We start from the raw sequence: 16866 nt of genomic DNA on the forward strand, positions 1-16866 counted from the left end.
ATGAAGTACAGTGACAGTGTTGATTACTGTACTTGTCATTTAGTGTAAAGGATTTATAAAAAAAAATAATAGTGTTTTCATGCACCGTCTCTTTAAAAAAGCCGGCCGGCAATTCAGCAGGGGTACCCGACAATTTAGAATAGAAGGAATAGAGAATCACACAAAGATTAGATAGATAGAAACATGTCAGTCACATATATAAGAAGTACAGTGACAGTGTTGATTACTATACTTGTCATTTAGTGTTAAAATAAAGGATTTATTTAAAAAAAAATTGGCGTAGGGTTCCTCGTAATTTTAGGCTCTAGCGGAGGTTAAGCAGACAGCTGGGGCAGATGTTTGAAGCCTGGGAAGGGGGTAACACCCACGGAGCTTCCCAGGCTACTAATATCAGCCCCCAGCGGAATACCTAGCCCTTACTAGCTATTAAAATGGGAGACCCCCCCCCAAAAAATGACGTGGGGTCCCCCCTAATTTAATAGCTAGCAAAGGCTAGGCAGACAGCTGGGGGCTGATATTAATAGCCCAGGAAGGGTGCCATGAATATTGCCCCCCTCCCAGGCTAGAAACACCAGCAGTCAGCCGCCCCAGAAATGGCGCATCCATAGGATGCGCCAATTCTGGCACTTAGCCTCGCTCTTCCCACTGCCCTGTAGCAGTGGCAGTGGGGTAATAGGGCTGGGGTTGATGTCAGCTTATAATGCCAGCTGACATCAAGCCCAGGTTAGTAATGGAGAGGCGTCTATAAGACACCCCCATTACTAACCCCATAGTCAAAGTTACAAAAAACCACAAGCACGCAGAATAAAGTCCTTTAATTGAAATAAACACACAATTCTTTATTGTTCTAAATTAAACCATACTTACCGTCACACCCATTCCAGCTGAAGCCAACGATCTCCTGCAATAAAAGAAAAATAATAAAGCAACATCATCCTTACCTTTCCATGGTTCCCACGACAGCTTCAGCTCTGCTACATCGAGATGACAGGCTGGACCGCAGCAGAAAGCTGCCATCCAGCCTGTCATCCCGCAGACACTGAGAAGCGCAGGCATGCTTGCGCTCCTCAGTGTCTCGCTGTGACGGCATAAAGATGAGCCGACAATGAACTCGGCTCACCTCATGCACGTCACTGACAGCGTGGGAAAATTCTCCTGCACTCAGCGCTTCAGCGTGAGAATTTTCCCACGCTGTCAGTGACGTGCATGAGCCGAGGTCATGTCCAATGAACTCAGCTGACCTCATGCACGTCACTGACAGCGTGGGAGAATTCTCACGCTGAAGCGCTGAGTGCAGGAGAATTTTCCCACGCTGTCAGTGATGTGCATGAGGTGAGCCGAGTTCATTGGACATGACCTCACCTCATGCATGTCACTGACAGCGTGGGAAAATTCTCCTGCACTCAGCGCTTCAGCGTGAGAATTCTCCCACGCTGTCAGTGACGTGCATGAGGTGAGCTGAGTTCATTGGACATGACCTCGGCTCATCTGGATGCCGTCACAGCCAGACACTGAGGAGCGCAAGCATGCCTGCGCTTCTCAGTGTCTGCGGGATGGCAGGCTGGATGGCAGCTTTCTGCTGCGGTCCAGCCTGTCATCTCGATGTAGCAGAGCTGAAGCTGTCGTGGGAACCATGGAAAGGTAAGGATGATGTTGCTTTATTATTTTACTTTTATTGCAGGAGATCGTTGGCTTCAGCTGGAATGGGCGTGATGGTAAGTATGGTTTAATTTAGAACAATAAAGGATTGTGTGTTTATTTCAATTAAAGGACTTTTTTCTGGGTGTTGTGTTTTTTTTAAATACTTTACTAGAAATTCAAGGTGGTGATGTCTAATATTGGCGTGACCCCATGAATTTCGGGCTTAGGGCCAGCTGATAATGCCAAGCTGGCCCTAACCCCTTTATTACCCAGTGAGCCACCGCACCAGGGCCCTGGATGAGTTGGGTACAGCGCCAGAAGATGGCGCTTCTATGAACGCGCCATTTTCCGGGGTGGCTGCGGGCCTCAATTTGCAGCGCGGGTGGCCCAGAAAGCTTGGGCCTCCCTGTGCTGCAGATTCCAGCCCCCAGCTGCCTAGTTGTACCTGGCTGGACACAAAAACAGGGCGAAGCCCCACGTAAATTTTTTTTTAATTATTTCATGAAATAATTAAAAAAAAAAGGGCTTCCCTATATTGTTGTGTCCGGCCAGGTACAAATAGGCAGCTGGGAGTTGGGGGCAGCCCATTCCTGCCTGCTGTACCTGGCTGGCATGCAAAAATATGGCAAAGCCCACGTCAAAATATTTGGGAAAAATTAATTAAAAAATAAATAATAATTTAGGGACTGCATCTTTATTAACCCCTCAAGTGTCATTTAGTGTTAAAATAAAGGATTTATTAAAAATAAAATTGGCGTGGGATCCCCCATAATTTTAGTCTCTAGCGGAGGTTAAGCAGACGGCTGGGGCAGATGTTTGAAGCCTGGGAAGGGGGTTATACCCACGGAGCTTCCCAGGCTACTAATATCAGCCCCCAGCTGAATACCTAGCCCTTACCAGCTATTAAAATGGGGGACCCCCACAAAGAAATGACGTTGGGTCCCCCCTATTTTAATAGCTAGCAGAGACTAGGCAGACAGCTGGGGGCTGATATTAATAGCCCAGGAAGGGTGCCATGAATATTGCCCCCCTCCCAGGCTAGAAACACCAGCCGTCAGCCGCCCCAGAAATGGCGCATCCATAGGATGCGCCAATTCTGGCACTTAGCCTCGCTCTTCCACGCTGCCCTGGTGCGGTGGCAGGGGGGTAATAGTGGTGGGGTTCATGTCAGCGCCAGCTGCCATGAAGCCCAGGTTAGTAATGATGGGTGTCTATAAGACACCCCCATTACTAACCTACAAAGTGTTAAAAATAAAAAACACACACTACACCCAGAAAAAAATAATTTATTTGAAATAAAACACACCATTTTATTTAATTCTTAGTTTACTAAAAAAAAAAATAGTTACCTGTCCACGTTCCTGCGCTGATCTCCCATGCACAGCTGTCACATCTGGAGATGTGACAGCTGTCATTGCTGCTGTAAGCGCACACTGCCGGGAACACGTCCGCTCCCGGCAGCGGGAGTCACTGACTGAGGTCACCGGAGTGCATTCAGTCAGCACAGCTCCGGAGACCTCCTTTACGGCACTGCTGTACCGTGGGAATTTCTCACGGTACAGCGGGGCCGTAAAGCAGCTAACCGGAGCAGCGCTGCCTGAACTCCGGCGAACCCGCTTATGCAATGACGGGGCTGCTTAACGGCCCCATCATTCTAGCGGCGGCAGTGGTTCAGAACGGTCACATTCTATGTGGCTGCTCTAAACTGGAGATCTTCGTGGGACACTCATGGACTACTACGGAGGGGTAAGGATAAGGTTGTGGTTTATTATTTTATATTTTATTACAGGAGATCGATGGCTTCGGGGAATTAGGTGTCTAGGTGAGTATAGGTGTAGTTTTTTATTTTTTACTTTATTTTAGGTGGCGATCGGCGGGGACAGGTAATGTATAAACTAATTTGTTGTAGGTAACCACTGGCCACCAATGACATGTATTTAAAATTTATTGGGGACCATGGGGCAGTTTAAATAGCAGGATCAGGCTGATGGGAACTACTGCTCCCATCAAGCTGATCCTGCTGGCACGAGTGGACGGGTTACAGACATAGGCCCATGGGAGTAGTAGTGTCACATCGGCCTATATTTGCCTGCACGCAGACACGGGCAGACATCGCACAGACAAAGCGCACACCCACAGACACAGCGCACACCCGCAGACACCGCACACATCGCGCACACCCGCACACATCGCACAGACACCCACACACACTAATCATGATGGGTCTGGGAGGTGAGGCTGACCTGTGCGGCCGTGGGAAAGTTCATGCAATGCAGTCAAGCATGAACTCACATGAACCCTCCGAGGGCACCGCGGCTACTTCAAATGAACAGCTGATCGGCATCACCTGATACCTCAGCTGTTCATTTGAAATAACCGGCGGGAAAGCGCAGCACAGAACGGGAAAGCCAGCGGTGAAGTCTTTTCACTGCCGGCTTCCCCGCCCGGGTCCTTCGCTCCCCGCTCCTTGGTGCTGCGCTCCCCGCCCAGTCCTAACTTACGATCGGTATGGGAGGTGGCGAGGGGAGCGGAAGATCGGGGTGGGAGGCTGCGGGGAAGCAGTATGGGGCTGTGTGATTGTTTAAAAGCCGGCGGCTTTTTAACGCCGGCCGGCTTTTAAACAATCAGGAGAATTCTCTCAACCTGGGATGACATTCTGATGACAGGCTGGATCGCAGCTGAGCGCTGCCATCCAGCTTGCCATCCTTCAGAGACACGGCAGAGCGCAGGCATTATGGGAACTTCCGATTTCGGTATTCGATATTGTAAAAGTATCGGAATTAAGTATCGGAATTCCGATACCGCGAATATCGGCCGATACCCGATATTTCAGTATCGGAATGCTCAACACTAACCAGGACGGAAGACCTCATCCGCATCATCTCTGCTACGCCTCCGTCAAGGAAGTCTCACCGTGGGCCAATATGCCATACGGTTCCGTACCCTTGCTTCGGAGCTGGCCTGGGATAACGACGCCCTGGTGTCTGTCTTTTGGGAGGGTCTGTCCGGCCGTATTAAAGATGAACTCGCCGGTCGGGACATTCCTACCACTCTCGACGACTTAATAACACTTGCCACCCGGATTGACATCCGGTTCCAGGAGCGCGCCAAAGAGGTCACCCGTGAGAGGAGGTTTCCACGTCTAGCCCCTACCTTCCAGAAACCCGTCACTTCTCCCGTTACTCCCCAGGCGCACTCACCCAAGCCTATGCAGGTCGACCAGACCAAGATGGTCAAAACCCCTCAAGAGTTACGCCGAGCCGAGGGGAGCTGCTTCTACTGTGGCAGTAAGGAGCACCGGATCCGTTCCTGCCCGGAGAGGTCGGGAAACGCCTGTGTCTAGGATCGCTCAGAGAGGTGGTCCTAGACAAGAGTAAACCCTCTCCATCTCTGTTGCTGTCGGTCTCTATCATCTGCGGGGAGAACCGTTATTTTGAACTAGCCCAACTTGACTCTGGAGCTGCCGGAAATCTCATTTCTCAGTCCCTGGTAGAGAAATACCGCATTCCCACCAAACCTCTGGCTGTACCCTTATCTGTCGCTGCCGTGGATGGGGGCCTCTTACCACATCCCATCCAACTCATCACCGAATCCATAACTCTGCAGGTGGGAATGCTGCACTCTGAGAGCATCTTCTTTCATGTTCTGCCGGGACTCTCTCACGCCCTCTAGCTAGGCCTACCTTGGCCTACCCGTGCTTGATTGGCAGACCGGAGAAGTCCTTCGATGGGGACAGGACTGCCATAAGACTTGTTTAGTTCCCGTCCATCCTGTCCGTCCTTCTCCTACCCCAGCCAATCTACCTGGTCTTCTGGTTCCCTATTGGTCTTATGCGGACGTCTTTAATAAAAAGGAGGCAGAGACATTACCCCCTCATAGACCATACGACTGCCCAATCAACCTGATACCCGGCGCTACTCCTCCCCGTTGGAATATTTACCCTTTGTCCGCTGTCGAGACCCGGTCCATGTCTGAATATATTGAGGTGAATCTGGTCCGGGGATTTATCCGGAAATCTACCTCCCCGGCGGGAGCAGGCTTCTTCTTCGTCAAAAAGAAGGACGGCTCACTCTGTCCCTGTAAAGAATATAGAGGCCTTAACCAGATCACGGTGAAAAATAAATACCCCCTTCCGCTCATTCCTGAATTATTTGACCGTCTGAGGGGGGCTAGAATCTTCACCAAGCTGGACCTCCGTGGGGCGTATAACCTGGTCCGTATCCGTTAGGGGGATGAGTGGAAGACGGCATTCAACACCCGGGACGGCCACTATGAATACCTTGTAATGCCCTTCGGTCTCTGTAACGCTCCCACCGTCTTTCAAGAGTTGGTCAATGACATCTTCCGGGACCTTCTCTACTCCTGCGTAGTGGTGTACCTTGACGACATCTTGGTCTTCTCTCCGGATCTTCTCACTCACCGGAGGGATGTTCGTCAGGTCCTGCTCAGGCTCAGGCAGTACCACCTCTACGCTAAATATGAGAAGTGCCTCTATGAGCAGACCTCGCTTCCGTTTTTGGGCTACATAATCTCTCAGACCGGCCTACGAATGGATCCTGAGAAACTGTCTGCCATCCAGAAGTGGCCCCGACCAGAGGGGTTGAAGGCTATTCAGCGGTTCCTAAGCTTCGCCAACTACTACTGCCTCTTCATACCACACTTCTCTTCCCGGACTGCCCCAATCTCTGCGCTCACCCGTAAGGGCGCTAATCCCAGAGAATGGCCGCCCGAAGCAGAGGAAGCCTTTCTTTCCTTAAAACAGGCTTTCTCTTCCGCCCCGGTGCTGCATCGTCCGGACGGCAACAAACAATTCTTCCTGGAAGTTGACGCCTCATCCTCTGGAGCCGGAGCGGTACTTACCCAAAAGTCGCCTTCCGGAACAATGGTAACTTGCGGCTTCTTCTCCAAACTCTTCTCCCCTTCTGAGCGCAATTATTCTATAGGAGACCGAGAGTTATTGGCCATTAAGCTGGCACTGGAGGAGTGGCGTTACCTGCTCGAGGGGGCTCTTCACCCGGTAATAATTTACACAGACCACAAGAACTTGGCTTACCTCCAGAGCGCCCAGAGACTTAACCCGCGCCAAGCCCGGTGGTCCTTGTTTTTTGCCCGCTTTGATTTCGTTCTTCATTTTCGCCCGGCAGACAAAAACATCAAAGCTGATGCCTTGTCCCGATCCTTTCTGGTCTCTGATCTAGAGGAGGAACCTAAGCACATCATTGATCCCGCCAGAGTAATGCAGGTGGCCCCCGTGAATCTAAATCGTCTCCCTCCCGGTAAGACGTTCGTAACAGTACCTGATCGGGAGAAGGTCCTTCACTGGGGTCACTCATCTAAGCTAGCTGGCCATGACGGTCAGAGAAAGACCCTCCAGCTTATTACCCGGCATTACTGGTGGCCTACCCTGCACAAGGACATAATAGACTTTGTTTCAGCCTGTGTGTCCTGCGCCCGCAACAAGATTCCGAGACACCTGCCAGCCGGTCGCCTCCTTCCTCTTCCAGTACCTGCTGCCCCGTGGCAGCATATAGCTATGGACTTTATAACGGATCTCCCTGTCTCTGCCGGTTGTACGGTCATTTGGGTGGTCGCTGACCACTTTTCCAAGATGGCCCACTTCATTCCCCTGCCGGGTCTCCTGTCTGCACCCGAGCTGGCTAAAGACTTTATCCGCCACATCTTCCGTCTCCATGGCCTGCCCCTCCACATCGTGTCGGATCGTGGGGTTCAGTTCACCTCACGCTTCTGGAGAGCCACATGTAAGCTGCTTGACGTCACCCTGGACTTCTCCTCCGCTTACCACCCACAGTCCAATGGTCAAGTGGAGCGGATCAATCAGATCCTGACCAGTTACCTCCGGCACTTCGTTAATGCCCACCATTCGGACTGGGTGGATCTCCTACCATGGGCCAAATTCTCTTACAATAATCACGAGAGCGAATCTTCCTCCAAATCCCCGTTTTTTGTAGTCTTCGGTCAGCATCCTCGGATCCCGTTTCCCGTCTCCACCTTGGTGGACAATCCGGCTGCGGAATCTCTCGTTAGCGAATTTTCCTCCATTTGGGAGAGTACCCGATCCACACTTCTTCGGTCGTCCGAGCGGATGAAAAAACACGCTGACAAAAAACGCCTGGATCCTCCACAATTCCATCCTGGAGATAAAGTCTGGCTCTCGTCCAAGTATGTCCGGCTCAAGATTCCTTCCTACAAGTTAGGGCCTCGGTTCATCGGCCCACTGGAAGTTATCAAACAAATCTACCCGGTGGCCTATAAATTGAAACTCCAAGCCAACTTGCGGATTCCTAACTCCTTCCATGTATCTCTACTCAAACCCGTGGTACTTAACTCTTCTTCCAAGTCTACAGGAACGCCCCCTGCTCCGGTTTCTGCTGATAACGAGTTTGAGGTAGAGAACATTCTGGCCACCAAAAGGGTAAGAGGAAAGACCTTTTTTCTAGTAGATTGGAAGGGGTTTGGTCCTGAGGAGAGAAAGTGGGAGCCCCGGGAGAACATCCATGCCCCTCTCATCCTTGGTAAATTTCTATCTGGCCTAAAAAAGGGGGGGCCTAAAGGGGGGGGTACTGTAGCGTCGGGGTCCCTGCCTCCTGCTAGGCAGGGACGCCGTTCCCCTCACCTCTCCGCTCCGTGCCCGGCGTCTTCCTCCCGCTCTGCTGGCAGCGCGCGCTGCTTCCCGGCCACTGTGCTTAGGGCGCGCGCTCGCTCCCCCTCTCTTAAAGGGGCCGCGCGCGCCGTCCTAAGGAGTCCCCGGCCAATGGCCGGAGGACCTCACCATATAAGGCACCTCCTCCAACATGGAGGTGCCCGAGCAATGTTGTTGCAAAGCCTTTCAACTCTGCTTCAGCCCTCAGGTCCCGTTACCAGTTACCTGCCAGTCACCTGCCAGATTCCTGCTTGATACCTGCCTGATACTTATCTATCTGCTTTCATTCCTGCGGTCCGACAGTCTGCCTACCAGCCATGCCAGTCTGTCTATGGATCAGTCTGCCTGCTCACCTGGGAGCGCTCACCTGCTACCTGCCTGCTAGCCTACCTGGAGGCTCTGCCGTCACGTGCCGTGACCACCTGCCTGTCCAGAAACTCTTGCCCGCTCACCTGGGAGCGCTCACCAGCTACCTGTCTGCTAGCCTACCTGGAGGCTCCGCCGTCACGTGCCGTGACCACATGCCTGTCCAGAGACTCTTGCCCGCTCACCTGGGAGCGCTCACCTGCTACCTGTCTGCTAGCCTACCTGGAGGCTCCGCCGTCACGTGCCGTGACCACCTGCCTGTCCAGAGACTCTTGCCCACTCACCTGGGAGCGCTTATCTGCTACCTGCCTGCTAGCCTACCTGGAGGCTACGCCGTCACGTGCCGTGACCACCTGCCTGTCCAGAGACTCTGGCCCGCTCACCTGGGAGCGCTCATCTGCTACCTGCCTGCTATCCTACCTGGAGGCTCTGCCGTCACGTGTCGTGACCTCCTGCCTGTCTAGAGACTCTTTCCCTGCTGTCACTTGCCGTGACCACCCGCCTGTCTAGAGACTTTTATCCCGCTGTCACTTGCCGTGACCACATGCCTGTCTAGAAACTCATACCCTGCTGTCACTTGCCGTGACCACCCGCTTGTCAAGAGACTGTCCCCGTCACTTGCCGTGACCTCCTGCCCTTCTACCCAGAGACTGTCCCTGTCACTTGCCGTGACTACCTGCCCGCCTTCCCTGGGAGCCACCCGCTTCCTTACAAGGACTGCCCCCTTTGTATAGTAGCTCAGAGATTCCATCTCCCAGACCCGTTACAGTGTATATGCACATGGATTATGTTAATAGTTAATGAATATATAACTAACAGTTTCTGCTCTTATTTGTAGACATGAACATCTAATTGATTTCCTGAGAATGACGTATGCATGTGCATGGCTGATAACTGAGAGATTCATGTCGAGTTGGCAAATATGGCACTGAGAGACGAACTCACCCCTCCCATCGGAATTCCTAAGGCGTTACTGAGGTCAAAAGATACATGGACGAACAAATTACAGCGTGCCGAGTTATCAGAAAAGAGCAATAAATGTTACTAATCCCACCTAGAAGGAGAATACTATATAACCCCATGTCTACGTAATGAAGTATGCCATTTGCATGGTTTAGTCTCTGAGTGAAGTTTTTCAACCAGATTAGCAGATTTGGTTAATAATTGCTTCTCTGCATGCACTCGGACATCTTTAATTTGGAGGAGAGCAGTTACCTGGTGTATCTTAAATTGGTGAAACCTTCACAAATGGTGCCGTGACTCGGATCACGCTCGAGGGGAACTCTAGGTCTCGGGGTGCCCATCACAGGACCACCTACGGACGAGCTGGGACTGCTCAAAGCGAGAGCCTGATCAACTCTCATCACTGAATACAGTAAGTCTGCAAATTTAATGAATCCATAGTACTTACTCGTATTTTGAGCAGTCTCTGGTAAGTTTTTAGTGTCCAGATTGGCCCTTAGGTACAGCCCCGTGCGACTGGACGGGTCCCTGCTCTGGGATTCCAAGAACTCTGGTTTGTAGTCACTCCTGGCTAACTGCTGCTCTGTGGTATATCAGGGGTCCCGTCCCATTAGAACGATCCTTGTACGCAGGGGCATACACGTATACACTTGAGAATTTAGGAAAATTTCTTTGTTTATAATGCGGGCACGCGGAGAGTGACGTTGCTGATAAGTCGTGTATTAAGTCGTCATTAGGACGTGGGCACGCGGGGTTAACCAATCCTCTATTAAGACATGGAATACGTGGGGAGCCAACTGCATCGTTAAGTCGTATATTAAGACGTCACTAGAACGCGGGTGCGCGGGGTGTTCAGTGCTTCATTAAGTCATAAAGAATCAATTTAGCGCTTGTTAGGGAGTGTAAGGACTTGTTACAATTCTACTTGTGCATCAGCTGCCTGGTCTGATCATAAATCTAAGGGGACGGGATGCCTGGAGCCAAAATTATGGGGAAACTAAAGACATTGTGTTGCAGAGGTCGCACGATCAGGAGCGACAGGACCCCAAAGATATAGTTGCTAGCAGAGAAAGAAGGAAATATGTAGAGAAAACTGAAAGAGTATTGTCATTGTGTGGGTTGTACCCGGGGGCGTAGGTTACAGTACGAGATGTTGAATGCAGCAATTTGTGAAAACGGGAAAACTGGAAGATAATGAGCTGTTGCAAAGTGAATACATGTGGAAAAAGACTGCGCTGAGTTTATCGAAAGAAGGGAAAAAGTATGTGCAGAAACTTAAACAGTTAACTAAAATATGCACGCTACCAGATAAGGGCCGGTTACAGCTGCTAGAATGGCAAGAAATTATGAAAAAGACAGAGACAATAAGGGAAAGACGTTATGTTATGTGTATTACAAAGATACTGCTCTCCAGCCACCGCCCGATAATGGCGGATGGGGGAGGTGGACCTGTACAAATTGCAGTCAGCAGAATCCTGATAATAGAGATACTTGTCTTGCAAGTGGGGCACCACGTCCCAGACCTCACACTGTTCCTCCCCTCCCCACCAAGCCTCCGCCACCACCCTAAAATAGCGGCTCAATGAATTGTTGGGGGTGTTCTAATTGTGGCCAGCAGAATCCATTGTCAGCAGATTATTGTGTTGCATGTCACACGCCTTGCTACTACCCAAGCCATTTCTAGTGCCCCATCCTCATCTGCTATACCTATGTCCTCCCAAAGTTCCAACCCTTCCTGCAGCGGCCATGTTGCTACACCCATTTCATCACCTCCGGCCTCTGACCAGATGTCCCTTTCGGTGGCGGCCATCTTGGCGCACCATTCCTGTAGTGTGATTCCTTCCGGTGGCGGCCATCTTGGCACACTCGGAATAAAGGCCGCAATACACACTACACCCAGAATGTGTATGATGAAGATCATCATGATCAGTGTGTGTCATAACTTAGAGCTACAATCAACAATATTCTGAGATATTCTGGAACAAGGAACCTTACTTGTATTGCTCTTCCTGCTACAAATTCTGGAATGTATGGATTTCCTATGCAAGCCTGTGCCCAAGCGATAGTCCAAGCGGGAGTATAATAGATTAACTATGTTGGAGGAGATAAGACTAATCAGCAATGACTATCATAAATCTCAAATTCTCACCCAAGCTGTGGAAAGTGCCACAGCTAGATCAGACTCATTCAGCCACCAGATGACCTCAGAAGATAACCCGAGTGAACTATTTCCTGGACAAACTAACTCACCTCCTGTTGCAATGTTGCCAGTATCTCCCTCAACATCTTCTCAGTCAGAATCTCCAGTGCCAGATTACCATAATAGATATGTGGCATTCACACCTTCGCAAGTTTATCGAATGATTAGTGAACTACCTGACCCAGACAGACACCCTATGGCACGTGGCAAGGGACGGGGAACTGGACGTGATGGTGATGATGGTGCATGCAGAGGCCGAGGCCATGGGCAAGCTGAAATTGTGCCACAACAAACACCCACATCTTCTCGCTTGACCTTCTTGTCCTAATTAATAGGGGACCGCAGAACACCACTATTGAACACAAAGCAGTGTGAAAAGGTTATTGGTTGGATAGCAAATAATGCTTCCAGTCACTTAGCCACCACCACCTTGTCTTCCACACGGTCAAGTCTCAGTAGTTGTGAGTCTGTACCGCATATTCCTCACCCTGAACCTCTTTCCTCACACAATGCCGAGTGCCCAGACACAACTGATCCCACACTTGGACACTCCGAAGAGCTGTTCCCTTTCCCATTTATAGATTCAGCCCTCTCGCCCGGTCCACTTAAAGTGAGGCAAGAGGAGATCGCATGTAGCAATGCCCAAATATTTGAGCAGCCATGGTGGGAAAGTGTCACAAGAGGTGGACGATGATGAGACACAATTGTCAGAAAGTCAGGAAGAGGACCAGAGTGCAGAAGTGGAAGACGATGTGGAGGATGATATAGTAACTGACCCAACCTGGCAGGAGCACATGCAGAGCGAGGAGAGCAGCACACAGGGGGAAGAAGGCAGAGCACCCCAACAGGCAGGAAGAAGCAGTGTAGTGGCCGCAGAAAGAAGGCAGGCAACCATTCCTCGTAACACCAACACGAAGGAAGTTGCCAGTACAACTGATAGGTCTTCCCCAGTCTGGTTGTTTTTTAAAGACTCTGCAGATAACCCCAAAAAGGCCATTTGTACCACCTGCAAGGCCAGCATCAGCAGGCGTCACAAAATGACCAGCCTGACCACCACCAGCATGATCAGGCACATGTCAGCAAAGTACCCGACATTGTGGGCCGAACCCCAGGGTCCAGGAACAGTGTCTGCGGGTAGCACCATTGCTTCTTCCACTGTTGTGCATGCAAGCCAATCCCCTGTCCACTCTCAAGTAGCAGCATCAGGAAGCACGTCCACGTGTTTGTCCCAGCGCAGCATTCAGTTGTCCATACCCCAGTCCTTGTATCGCAAGCGCAAATACGCAGTCAACGCCACACAGGCCACAGTACTAAATTCCCACATTTCACAACGGCTTGCGCTCAAAAAGTTGCCTTTTAGGCTCGTCGAGACGGAAACATTCCGCAACCTGATGGCGGCGGCCATCCCTCGGTATTCGGTCCCCAGCCGCCACTATTTCTTCCGGTGTGCCGTCCCCGCATTACATAAGCACATGTCCCAAAACATTAGCCGTGCCCTCAACAGCGCAGTTACTGGAAGAGTAACCACGGACACGTGGACAAGTGCATGTGGGCAGGGACAGTACATCTCACTGACGGCACACTGGGTTAACATAGTGGAAGACGGGACCCAGTCGGACCTTGGCATGGAACACGTCCTCCCGAAGCCAAGGATTGCGGGCCCTAGGTCAATCAGGGTTGCCATCACAGTCTACAGCTCCTGCACCTCATCCTCCTCAGCCTCCTCTTTAGCCTCCATCTCTGAAATGACCACATCAGTCACAAGCAGGAAGCACTGCAGCACTGCCTCGGCCAAGCGGCAACAGGCTGTGCTGAAGGTAATATGCTTAGGTGACAAACCGCACAATGCTGAAGAGTTATGGACAGCTCTGAAAGAGCAGGCAGATCTGTGGTTCACACCCCTGAACCTACAGCCAGACATGGTCGTGTGTGACAATGGCGGGAACCTGGTGGCGGCTCTGAGGCGAGGCGAGCTCACACACGTACCATGTCTGGCCTATGTGCTTAACCTCGTGGTTCAGTGGTTTCTCAAATCCTACCCGGAGCTGCCGGATCTGCTTGTTAAAGTATGCCACCTGTGTGCCCATTTTAGAAAGTCACCTACAGTCTCCCAGTACAACAAAAAAAAGGAGAACAGAGGAGGATGTATGATTGATAAGAGCAAATTCAGCGAGAGGCAGAAACTCAGACCACACCTCTTGATTGTCCGCCACAAAACAACGCAAAAAATTTTCTACATCCTGGTTCTTTCTTTCAGTCTGTCCATTAGACTCAGGATGATACCCAGACGAAAATGACAAATGAACTACTAACCTGTCACAAAAAGCACGCCAAAAGCGAACCGCAAACTGAGGTCCTCTATCAGAAACACTATCCGTGGGAACGCCATGAAGCTTGACAATCTAATTAATGAACGCCTTAGCGAGTGTCTTGGCACAGGGCAACTTAATGAATGGAACCAAATGACACATCTTACTAAAACGGTCCACGACCACCCAGATGACAGTAAAACCCGAGGACACAGGTAGATCAGTAATAAAATCCATTGTGAGATGCATCCAAGGCGCATTAGGAACCTCCTGATGGCAAAGCAACCGTGCAGCAGGAGTATGTGAAGCCTTAGACCTAGCACACACCGTACATTGATGCACCCACTTGATGACTTCTTTCTGCCATCCAGGCCACCAAAAACTGCGACAGATAAGTCTCTTAGTCTCCAAAATTCCTGGATGACCTGCCAACCGAGACTCTTGACACTCCACAAACAAATCTCTCCTAAAGGTTCTAGGCACAAACAACCTCCAAGGGGAGTGCTAAATGGAGCAACATCTTGAGCTTTCAGAATCCCATTCTCCAAAACGGAGTCCAATGCCGCCACCACAACTCCTTTCTGTAAAATGCTCTCCTTCTCCTCAGCACCGACCGCAGGAGAGAAGCTGCGAGCTAAAGCATCGGCTTTAACATTCTTAGTACCAGGGATATAGGTAACAGAAAAATGAAGCGGAGAAAAAAAAGTGCCCACCTAGCTTGATGGGCATTCAAGCGCTTGGCAGCATCCAGATAGATCAAATTGTTATGATCTATGAAAACCTGAATAGAAAATCTAGCGCCTTCCAAAAAATGACGCCAATGTTCAAACACGAGTTTAATAGCCAGCAACTCCTGATTTCCAACATCATAATTGAGTTCGGTTACCAAAATTTTTTTCAAAAAGAAGGCACAAGGATGTACTCCACCCTTGTTCTCCTGAGACAAAACTGCTCCGACCCCCACCGATGAAGCATCGACCTCGACCAAAAAAGGCTTGGTCTCATCAGGCTGCATAAGGATAGGGGCAGAACTGAACCTCTCTTTGAGATACTTAAATGCTTCAATGGCCTCAGTAGTCCACTGGACCGTATTCGCACCTTTCCTGGTGAGATCGGTTAGAGGCTTAACAATTACAGAAAAATTCTTAATGAATTTCCTGTAATAATTGACAAAACCAAAAAAATCTCTGTATAGATTTCAAACCAATAGGCCTAGGCCATTCCTGCACAGCCTGAACTTTCACCGGGTCCATCTCAAAGCCCTCGCTGGAGACAATGTAGCCCAAAAAACTAATTTTCTGCACAGTGAACTCACATTTCTCCATCTTAGCAAAGAGTGAATTATCACTCAATAACTGCAAAACTTCACGTACACTCTGACAATGGGACTCTAGATCTGGTGAATAAATCAAAATGTCATCCAAATACACAACCACATTCTTACCAATCAAAGGTCTCAGGATGTCATTAATAAGGAAAAAATGCAGGTGCATTGGTAAGACCAAAAGGCATCACCAGATTCTCAAAATAACCTACCGGAGTGTTAAAAGCAGTTTTCCATTCATCACCCTCCTTCACTTGTAACAAATTGTATGCCCCCCCGGAGATCAATTTTAGAGAACCACTTGGCCCAGACTAACTGGTTAAACACGTCAGGAAATAATGGCAATGGGTAGGAATTGCATACGGTAATCTTATTAATTTCACGAAAATCCAGACATGGACATAAACCCCCATCCTTTTTTTTAACAAAGAAAAATTCAACTGCCACAGGCGACTTAGAAGGTCTAATGTGACCAGCAGCCAGGCTAGTCTGTATGTATTCCTCCAAGGCCTTCCTTTCAGGGATAGTCAGATTAAACAAGCGACTCTTGGGAAGAGTATATCCCGGAACAAACTCAATGGTGTAATCATAATCCCCATGAGGAGGTAAAACTTGCGACTCCTCCTCTGAAAAAACCCTCCAAAAATCTTGAATAAGTACAGGTAATTCCCCTTTTTCCACAGCCGTAATGCGACCATTACAACATTTATCATAGCACTTCGGACTCCAAGACTTAATCACATTAGTAGACCAGTCCAGTAAAGGATTGTGCAGTTTTAACCAAGGCAAACCTAGAATGACCGGAGAGGGTAAATTATCTAATACCACCAAGTCCAAAATTTCTCGGTGAAGTCCATTGATAGTGAGGGGAAATGCAGCAGTCTTGTGAGTAATACATTTCAAAGGAGTGTTATCAATTGCAATCACAGAAATGGGTGATGACAAAGGTTTGGATTTCAATTTAAGTTTTTCCAAAAACCCTTTATCAATCACATTAAGTGTTGAATCAAATGGTCAGCTTTACCACAATAAAGACACAATCCCTCGGCGAACCTCCGGCCTCTTTCCTGAGAGAAGAGTGACATCACCCCAACCTCCATCGGTTCTCCGCCATCTGAGCAGATTTTCTGGGGGCTAGGACCTGGCATTACTGGATTCTTTACCTCATTCAGCCTGGACCTCAGCCTCCTATCCACACGAATAGCTAATTGCATGGCATCTTGCAGAGTCTCAGGTGCAGGGAATGCAATTAGCAAATCCTTAACCCTTTCACTCAGACCAGCAAGAAATAGACATTTCAGAGCAGGACCATTCCATTTGACTTCTGAAGCCCATCTTCTAAAGTGTGTGCAATAATTTTCAACATCACCTGACCCCTGATTCAAATGCATGAGATTCGATC

Source organism: Phyllobates terribilis, unplaced genomic scaffold (assembly GCF_046119375.1).
Source record: "Phyllobates terribilis strain yellow unplaced genomic scaffold, ASM4611937v1 Scaffold_2__4_contigs__length_985480577, whole genome shotgun sequence".
Taxonomy (NCBI): Eukaryota; Metazoa; Chordata; class Amphibia; order Anura; family Dendrobatidae; genus Phyllobates; species Phyllobates terribilis.